General features: G+C 44.0%; 1 non-coding gene across 1 annotated transcript; it reads right to left on the reverse strand.

Moving 5' to 3' along the window:
- Positions 1-7,138: 7,138 nt before the first annotated feature.
- LOC133442633 (U1 spliceosomal RNA) lies at positions 7,139-7,302 on the reverse strand. Its single transcript, XR_009782577.1, has one exon. It is a non-coding gene; the product is annotated as a U1 spliceosomal RNA (small nuclear RNA).
- Positions 7,303-8,217: the final 915 nt, after the last annotated feature.

Consider the following 8,217-nt stretch of genomic DNA (forward strand, 5'->3'; position numbering starts at 1 on the left):
TGTTTAACTTGAATTAAACATATTTTTTTCTCTTAAAAATAAAGTAGATTTTATTTTATTTTTCAAATGCTATCTTATTTTATTTCTCTACCAGAAGTTTGAATTTCCCCTTTTCTTTGTTAATTGTCTCAACACATTTTTATACTAAATTAATATAAACACATCTTAACAATTTAAGGTTCAGGTTCAGGTTCTCATATGCATGTGGAGGTGCTCATTGATGAGCCTGAAACGATATTTAGTTTTAATTATGTTCACTGTGGAGAAAGCTGCTTCACAGCTGTATCTGGACCCAAACATGGGTGTTTTAAGATGCTCAGCTTATTTTTCTGTGACTTCAGTTCAGACTTGAGTGGATATGTTTGATGAAAAACTTTGTGTTTTGTTTCAGTGGCGTTTCACTTTCGCACTTTGAACGCCACGGTCTCTGAACGTATGAGACACTGGTTTTGTCCCAGTGGGAAGACTGAACAGGATGAATTTGTCCATTCCGGGTTGCATATTTAAAAATACAGCGAGGACAAAACTTAGTTTGATTTTACTTTAAGTTATTTACATTAATAAGTTGTCAGGACTCAGTGTGTCGGGTTCATCCGAGCCTGATCAGCTGCGACGGGCACAGCCCGCACCGCAGCTCTCTGGTCGCGCTGCAGCAGTTACTTTCCGATGCTTTTTCGAAAGCCCGAACAGTCCAGTCCAGCAGACACGACAGCCCACGCATCTACATCTACCATCCTTCAGCAGTAACGACGGAGCCCACCGCCCGAGCGGCAGCCTCAGCCGACCTCCCCGGCCGCGGGGACGCGCCGGGATAAATGAGCCCGCCGCGCTCGCTCGCTCTGGGCGCAGACCCAATTAATCGATCCCTAATCCTGGCGGATCTAAACCTACTCTGTGCAAAATGAAGGATTTTCTCTGTAAAGACACACCATTTCTCTTACTATTACACGTACAGCTAGCTGAGTGTCTTCTTCTCCTCATTTGGTTGGGAGTTGCTATGCAGTCCCGCGGCCCCCGCGGCCCACACGTACAAAACTGAATTTTTTTTGGCGGCCCACTAGATGGCGCTCGCGGCCCAAGTGTGGGCCGCGGCCCTATGGTTAAGAATCACTGCACTAGAGGGCTCACTCTTTTTGGTTTGGAACGCTTCATCTGACATTATTACTAGAAAACTTAAAACGTACACATTTTTTTCATAAATCCTGCCTCAAGCTCCTTTAAGTAAACCTTATTTAAAAATTACCTTATCAAGCAAACAGCAACTGGATGTGCTTTAAAGAAAGAACAAAATCGCATATGTGACCGAGTATACATAAAATGCAAATGAGTTAAGAAAGGTACTAATTACAGGTAAATAATTACAGAATTTAGAAAAAAGGCTAAAACAATGTGTGCTTCACTTGCTGCTGAAATATACAGTATAATTGTGCATTTTGAAGATCATGTGGACAAATTGTCAAACACAACAAGGAATAAAGGAAAAAAGGCTGAGTTTTTTTATTTTAATTTAAAAGAGCAAAGAACAAATATTTCAGATTCTGAAAAATGGTGTGTGTGCATTTATGAAGAAACAAATTAGTGGCTCTACCATTTTTGGTCAAGAGTATGAGAGCTCACATGTCTATTGTTTATCATATGACAGTGATGGATTTGATCAGGTCTGCAGATGAATCACAGCCTCTATTTTCACTTCTCAAGAGGAGAAACTGGGAACTGACTTTTGTAGTGAGATTAGATGCATCATCATTTTATGACTAACACATAAATCCTGTTTATTAAAGAATGTGACCAAGAGATTTATGGCACCTAGCCAAACCATGACTAGATATCTGATTTAGGTGTCTTTATTGTGGCCGAACAAGTTCAGTCAAATTGACAGTTGCAGCTCTCATTTGCAAGGAAAAGAAAAAAAAAAGAAAGAAAACCACAGCAACAATACAACAATACAATAAAATTTAATAAAATTCAGATTCTGAAATTATATCGAAAGATATAGTGGCAATATGTAACAAACCCACAGACAAACATTGCTTAAAAGGTTAAACATTGCTTGAACACAAGAGTTCAACCAGTAAAACCTGTCAACCTGAAAGACCTGACTCCCCTAAACAGATACCAGTAAATAGCTTTTTATTCTTCCGACATGCATCCTTGAGAAGGGAACAATTGTACTACAGCAGGAAAATGAACCTTGACACACTTCTTACCTGAGGATTACCTCTGCACTACTAGAAAACTGTGATGCGTTTCCTCGCAAATCACTTGAACACAAACCTGTTTTGCATCAATGTGGTCATATTAGACGACAGAGAAAGCCGTCACAGGACACAATTTTTCTCTCAAATTGTTTCAACTTACAGTTTTTTTGAAATACGAATTAAGCTTAGCTCAGACAGTCAGTCCATAGACAGCAGGAGCAACCCTTCCCTGGTTACATTTTTGTCTCCCTGAAACTCATCAACCACAAATTATTCACGCTCATGTCCCACAGTTACACTTCAGCAAACCTGATTATGTAGTAGTTTTGTGATACATTTCTGTGTTGACAGTTCACTGGTCCCCAGAGACCTGCCCACCTCATCACAGAGCAGATTTGAAAAATACGTAAAGAAATTACACAATTTCACTTCATCAGTGTACTTTCACAGGGCTTTTTATTGTTCGATGGAAACACAAACAGAAAAGACTATTTATTGATAATCACCATTTGTGGCCTTTAGTGGTATCAGCTATGAAATCTACTATATATATTATAATATATAATAATACATTTATTTTTTTAGGCACCTTTAAAGATACCCAAGGTCACTATACAAGGAGTGCAAAAAACATGACAACTCAAAAAAATACTAAATATATAATGGCAAAAACACGAACACGTCCATTAAGATGAATATGCCTGGCTGACTAAATTCAAGATTCTTATGGTCATTGTTCATACACAACAAAATTACAGGTGATATAGGCTATCACAGGTGCTGATCCTTATATAAGTAAAGTGCAGGCCAAGTCAAGTAAAATATAAATATAAATATGTAAAAAAAAAAAAAAAAAAAAAAAAAAGATTAATAAAACAAAGAAATACTAAAGAAAACAATGCTACACAGATTTCCAATAATTATCGAACATGACTTGACATACTGATGTCTGGAGTTTGGAAATGAGTTTGGAGCTGAGATTTATAAACAGGGAGAGAAAATGGAAACTTGGTGGTTTGGTTTCGTTGGTGAGGGGCAGACCGACTGAAGACTCTCGACCCCATGTTGGTCAAACAAGCAGGTGGTTTTGGTAAAAAGCGGACCAAAGAGACAACACAGAAGTGACTCAAAATAATAATACACATGTATTTCACCTACATACAAATTAAAACACAGATGTCAATCTCTGTCAATGTCATGCTCCATCTTTCCCTCGCTTGTGAACAAGACCCCAAGCTACTTGAACTCCTCCATCTGAGCCAGGACTTCTCCACCCACCTGGAGAAGGCACGCCACTCTTTCCCGGTGGAGAACCATGGTCTCGGTTTTGGAGGTTTTCCCCGCTGCGTTGCACCCGGCTTCAAACCGCCCCAGCACATGCTGGAGGTCCCGGCCTGATGAAGCCGACAGGACAACATCATCTGCAAAAAGCTGAGATGAAATCCTGTGGTTCCCAAACCGTATCCCCTCCGGCCCCTGGCTGCGCCTAGAAATCCTGTCCATAAAGATTATGAACGGAACCGGTGACAAAGGGCAGCCCTGCCGGAGTCCAACATGCACCGGGAACAAGTCTGATCTACTGCCGGCAATGCGAACCAAACTCCTGCTCCGATCATACAGAGACCGGACAGCCCTTAATAGAGGCTCCCGGACCGCATACTCACCGAGCACCCCCCACAGAATGACACGGTCAAATGCCTTCTCAAGATCCACAAAGAACATGTGGACTGGTTGGGCAAATTCCCACGAACCCTCAAGCACCCTGCGGAGGGTATAGAGCTGGTCCAGTGTTCCACGACCGAGACGAAAACCGCATTGTTCCTCTTGAATCCGAGGTTTGACTATGGGTCGTATTCTCCACTCCAGTACCTTGGCGTAGACTTTCCTGGGGAGGCTGAGGAGTGTGATGCCCCTATAGTTGGAACACACTCTCCGGTCCCCCTTTTTAAAAAGAGGGACCATCACCCCGGTTTGCCACCCCAGCGGTACTGTCCCCTTCGGCCATGCAATGTCGCAGAGGCGTGACAACCAAGACAGCCCTACGACATCCAGACTTGAGGTACTCAGGGCGAATCTCATCGACCCCCGGTTGGCTTGGGTGATGGACAAGTACATCGCATAGTCCACACTCTGCTTCCTCAATGGAAGGCATGTCAGTCGGATTGAGGCAGTGTCGGCGCCATGGGGGGGCACCAGGGGGCAGTGCCCGCTTACTTCAGTCACTGTGCCCCCTCACTTTTCTTCTTTGGCGGTAAACAAATTTCTCAAAAGCGAACTATTGTGAAGGAGAGATTGCGAACGAAAGAGAGATTACGAAAGGGATTTATGGTTCCGCGTTACACTAGGTTAGTAGGTTACGCAACCTACGCCTGCGTCGCTGTTACGCAACGACGCGCGCCATACGGCGTAGGCTACGCCGTCGATTTTACGCGTAACCATAAATCAGCCTTTATTCACCGCACTATACCCGCCCGTGCGCTCCTGAAAGAAACTCCTAAAAGAGTAAAGAGACAAGTAAAAGATGGGTGATTACTTGTAATCTTCCTAAGTTTGTACTTTCTAAACAGAAAACAAGCTTGATATTGTGATATTTAAATGTTCTTCTATTTTCTTCCTGCTGCTCGCGTTGAAAGCCGGTTAAAGCACTGTAAGAAACAGTCATGGATGAGGCTGATCCAGCTAGTTGAAATGAGAAGTTATCTCTATGATACCTCCTCATTTCGCTACAAAAACCTCAATAAAGTGACAGAAATAAATACTATCCTATTATTATTTAGGTCCCGGAACATCGGGAGGGAGTGAAAAGGTCCTAAGTGGGGAAAAAAACTAACAATTAATAACTGCGTGTGGTGACGCAATCAACAGGGAACAGCGTGGAGTGAGCGGCGTGTTCGTGGTGTTAAATGCAGCAAACATGTCAGCATGTCAGATCATTACTGGGATGTGGGGAAAAAGCAGAGGACACGGGAAATGATCCAGAGTTGCATTTGGGAAACCGCTTGGGGATGGAGACGGTTACGGGACGCACCGCGCAGGAGATAAGGAGCGCAAAGAAAAGGGCCCTCTTCTCTTTTTTCTGATTAAATGCATCCGAAATAGACAAGCAGGCGATCTATGAGTAACTTCAATGAGAAATAAAACACTGAGAGAATATGGATAAAAGGAGGTGCCGGATCCGATCAAATAGGTACTGGATCTTGTTCCGGCAGGATCTGGCACAAATTAAGCCCTAATAAGATTCTTATTATTATATCTTATCAGAACCTCCCAGCTCCTTGGCGATCTCCCTCCAGCAGCTGCCACTTTATTGAGGTTCTTGTATTGAAATGACTGTTTCCTACAGCGCTTTCAGCCGGCTTTCAACGCCAGCGACAGGAAGAAAATAGAAACCGGGCGTCCGACCAAAGTCCAGCTCAAAACGGCGCCGCGTCGCGCTGCGCAGCTCGCAGCCAGTTTGGACAGTGCAATAAAAAATAAAGCAATGGAATTGTTTTTGACGCTGACGCTCGCTCGTGTCGCATGCAGTGAGGACAAGGTGTTGTGATTTGATTTCTCCACATATTTTAGACAGATTATTAGGAAAGTAGTGAGAATGCACTTTTTTCCTTAAAATGCTGTCCTACACGACTGATTTGGTGCCCGCCCTAATAAGCCTCGTGCCCCCTCTGAATATTTGCTCTGGCGCCGACCCTGGATTGAGGACATCCTCAAAGTATTCCTTCCACCGTTTGATGATGTCCCCAGGCAAGGTCAAGTTCCCCACCTGCGCCGTAAACGGTCTTCGGGGCTGACCGAAAGTCTTCTTTCATGGCCTCACCGAACTTCTCCCAGACCAAGGTTCTTGCTTCCAGAACTGCCCGAGCTGCAGCTTGCTTGGCCTGACGGTACCTATTTACCCCGTCCAGAGTCTCACAGGCCAAAATGGCCTGGTAGGACTGCCACGACAGGCACCAGAGACTTGCGTCCACATCTTCGAGCTGCAACTTCGACAATGGAGGCAGAGAACATGGTCCACTCGGACTCAACGCCGACTCGGCGCAGAGACGGCGCAAGGTGGGCGCAGAGTCGGTGCAGAGCAGGGAGCAGAGCAGCGCGGCCTGCGCGCATCGCGTACATATTTGTTGCAAGTTGCTTGGCGACCGACTCCTTTGGACGTACAGTAGCTACAGGTCGCTTTGCAAAATGCATCTGTCCCTGCTTCAAAGAAAACCCCTGGCTTTAGTTCTTCATCTGAGAAGGGAGGAGACGAGCAGCAGCAGCAAGGAGGGGATGGGTCCATGAAATCCTCATGAGAAGACAGAATTTGGGGGAATACAGGCTCGTTCGGGAGCTACAGCTCCATGATGGCCAGGTCTACTTCAGGCTGAATCATATTTTATTAAAAAAGCTTTCGGAACTATGTTGTTGTTTTTTAGCTCATGTCAGTCATCTAGATTTTTATACTGAGTGGACATGCTTCAGTTTGCCAAAGTATTGACACGTGGTCTTTTCATAACCATATAGTTCTATAGTTCATAACCAAGATCATTCTTTCTTCCATCTTGATCGTCTCTGTTCTACAACAGTGTGCGTCCAAACGAGTGGGAAAACGGCGCCAGACCGGAAAAACATTTTTTTCGGTCGCCAAGCAACTTGCAACAATATGTACGCGATGTGCGCAGGCGCGCGCTGCTCTGCGCCCTGCTCTGCGCCGAGTCTGCGCCAACCGCGGCGGTGTACGCTAACTGCGTTCTATGTGAAAGGGGCTTAACTTTTCTTAAAAATCACTGTTTTGGGTTTTCATGAAGACCGGAAAATTCATCAAAACTGTCACTCAACCTTGAAATCACTAAATTCTCATGCTGACATTGCCAAATCCTAGCAACAGACATTGATTAATGCTCCAAGTGAGTTGACCATTAGCAGCTGTTGCATGGAATCTTTTACTTTCAACATTTAATCAGGGGAGAGCGCGAACGCAGTCCCCCACTACCACAAATTATGCAGTCGAGATTCCTACATTTGGGGAATTTGCAAAGGTCAGCACAGCCGAAGTGCAATGGCTTAGCCTCGCCTTGGGTGACCCACCTTCTTGATCATGGTGTCTCCCCTGCCAGGTAAGTATGAGTTGTACACATCTGGGCTTGGGTGGTCCTAACCACACACACACCAAACTCACTGACGGTGTCATGACGCCATCTAAAACCTCTTTTCTTATCATTTTATTCCATTGTATTTGTTATTTTAGGGCAGTGTTTCTCAATCCTGGTCCTCGTGGGCCACTGTCCTGCATGTTTTAGATGTTTCCCTGCACCAACACACCTGATTCTAATTAATGGTCCTCATTAGCTTGTCCCCAAGGTCTGCACAGCTCTGTTGATGACACAGGTACTTCTATCACGGTGTGCTGAAGCAGGGAAACATCTAAAACATGCAGGACAGGGGCCCACGAGGACCAGGATTGAGAAACACTGTTTTAGGGTACTCTTAAATACTTGTGATTTGTTATTTACTGTTTAATTGTGTCTTCCCATTTTTAATGTTGATGTAAAGCACTTTGAATTACCTTGTGTTGAATTGTGCTGTACAAATAAACTTGCCTTGCCTTGCCTAAAACAGTTAATGTATAAACTCCGATGTTGGGATCACGACTGCCCCCTACCGTGAGGCAGGAGAACTACGTGCCTCACTGTGCGCCTCTCTGCAGCCGCTTTCCGATTGCTCAGCACAAGAAACACATACAGTTGACAAAAAACTGTATATTAAATACACTATGTAAATTCGGTTTATACGGCAAAAGTGTTTGAACATTTTAATAGTTACATACAGAGACAATACGGTCTCACTGCCAGCACAGTTAGCCGAGTGGCTGCGCAATCCATGGTGATGTTCATCTGGCTGCAGGCTCTTTTTTCAATATTTGAACAGTAAACGTGGAATTTCAGCAATTTTGAATTTTAAAAAAGAGATGGAAAATTGGAGAAGTTAGATGGAAAATATCTTTATAGTCAATTCACTGGATAAACAAAACTTTAAGACA

Source organism: Cololabis saira, chromosome 4, assembly GCF_033807715.1.
Source record: "Cololabis saira isolate AMF1-May2022 chromosome 4, fColSai1.1, whole genome shotgun sequence".
Taxonomy (NCBI): Eukaryota; Metazoa; Chordata; class Actinopteri; order Beloniformes; family Belonidae; genus Cololabis; species Cololabis saira.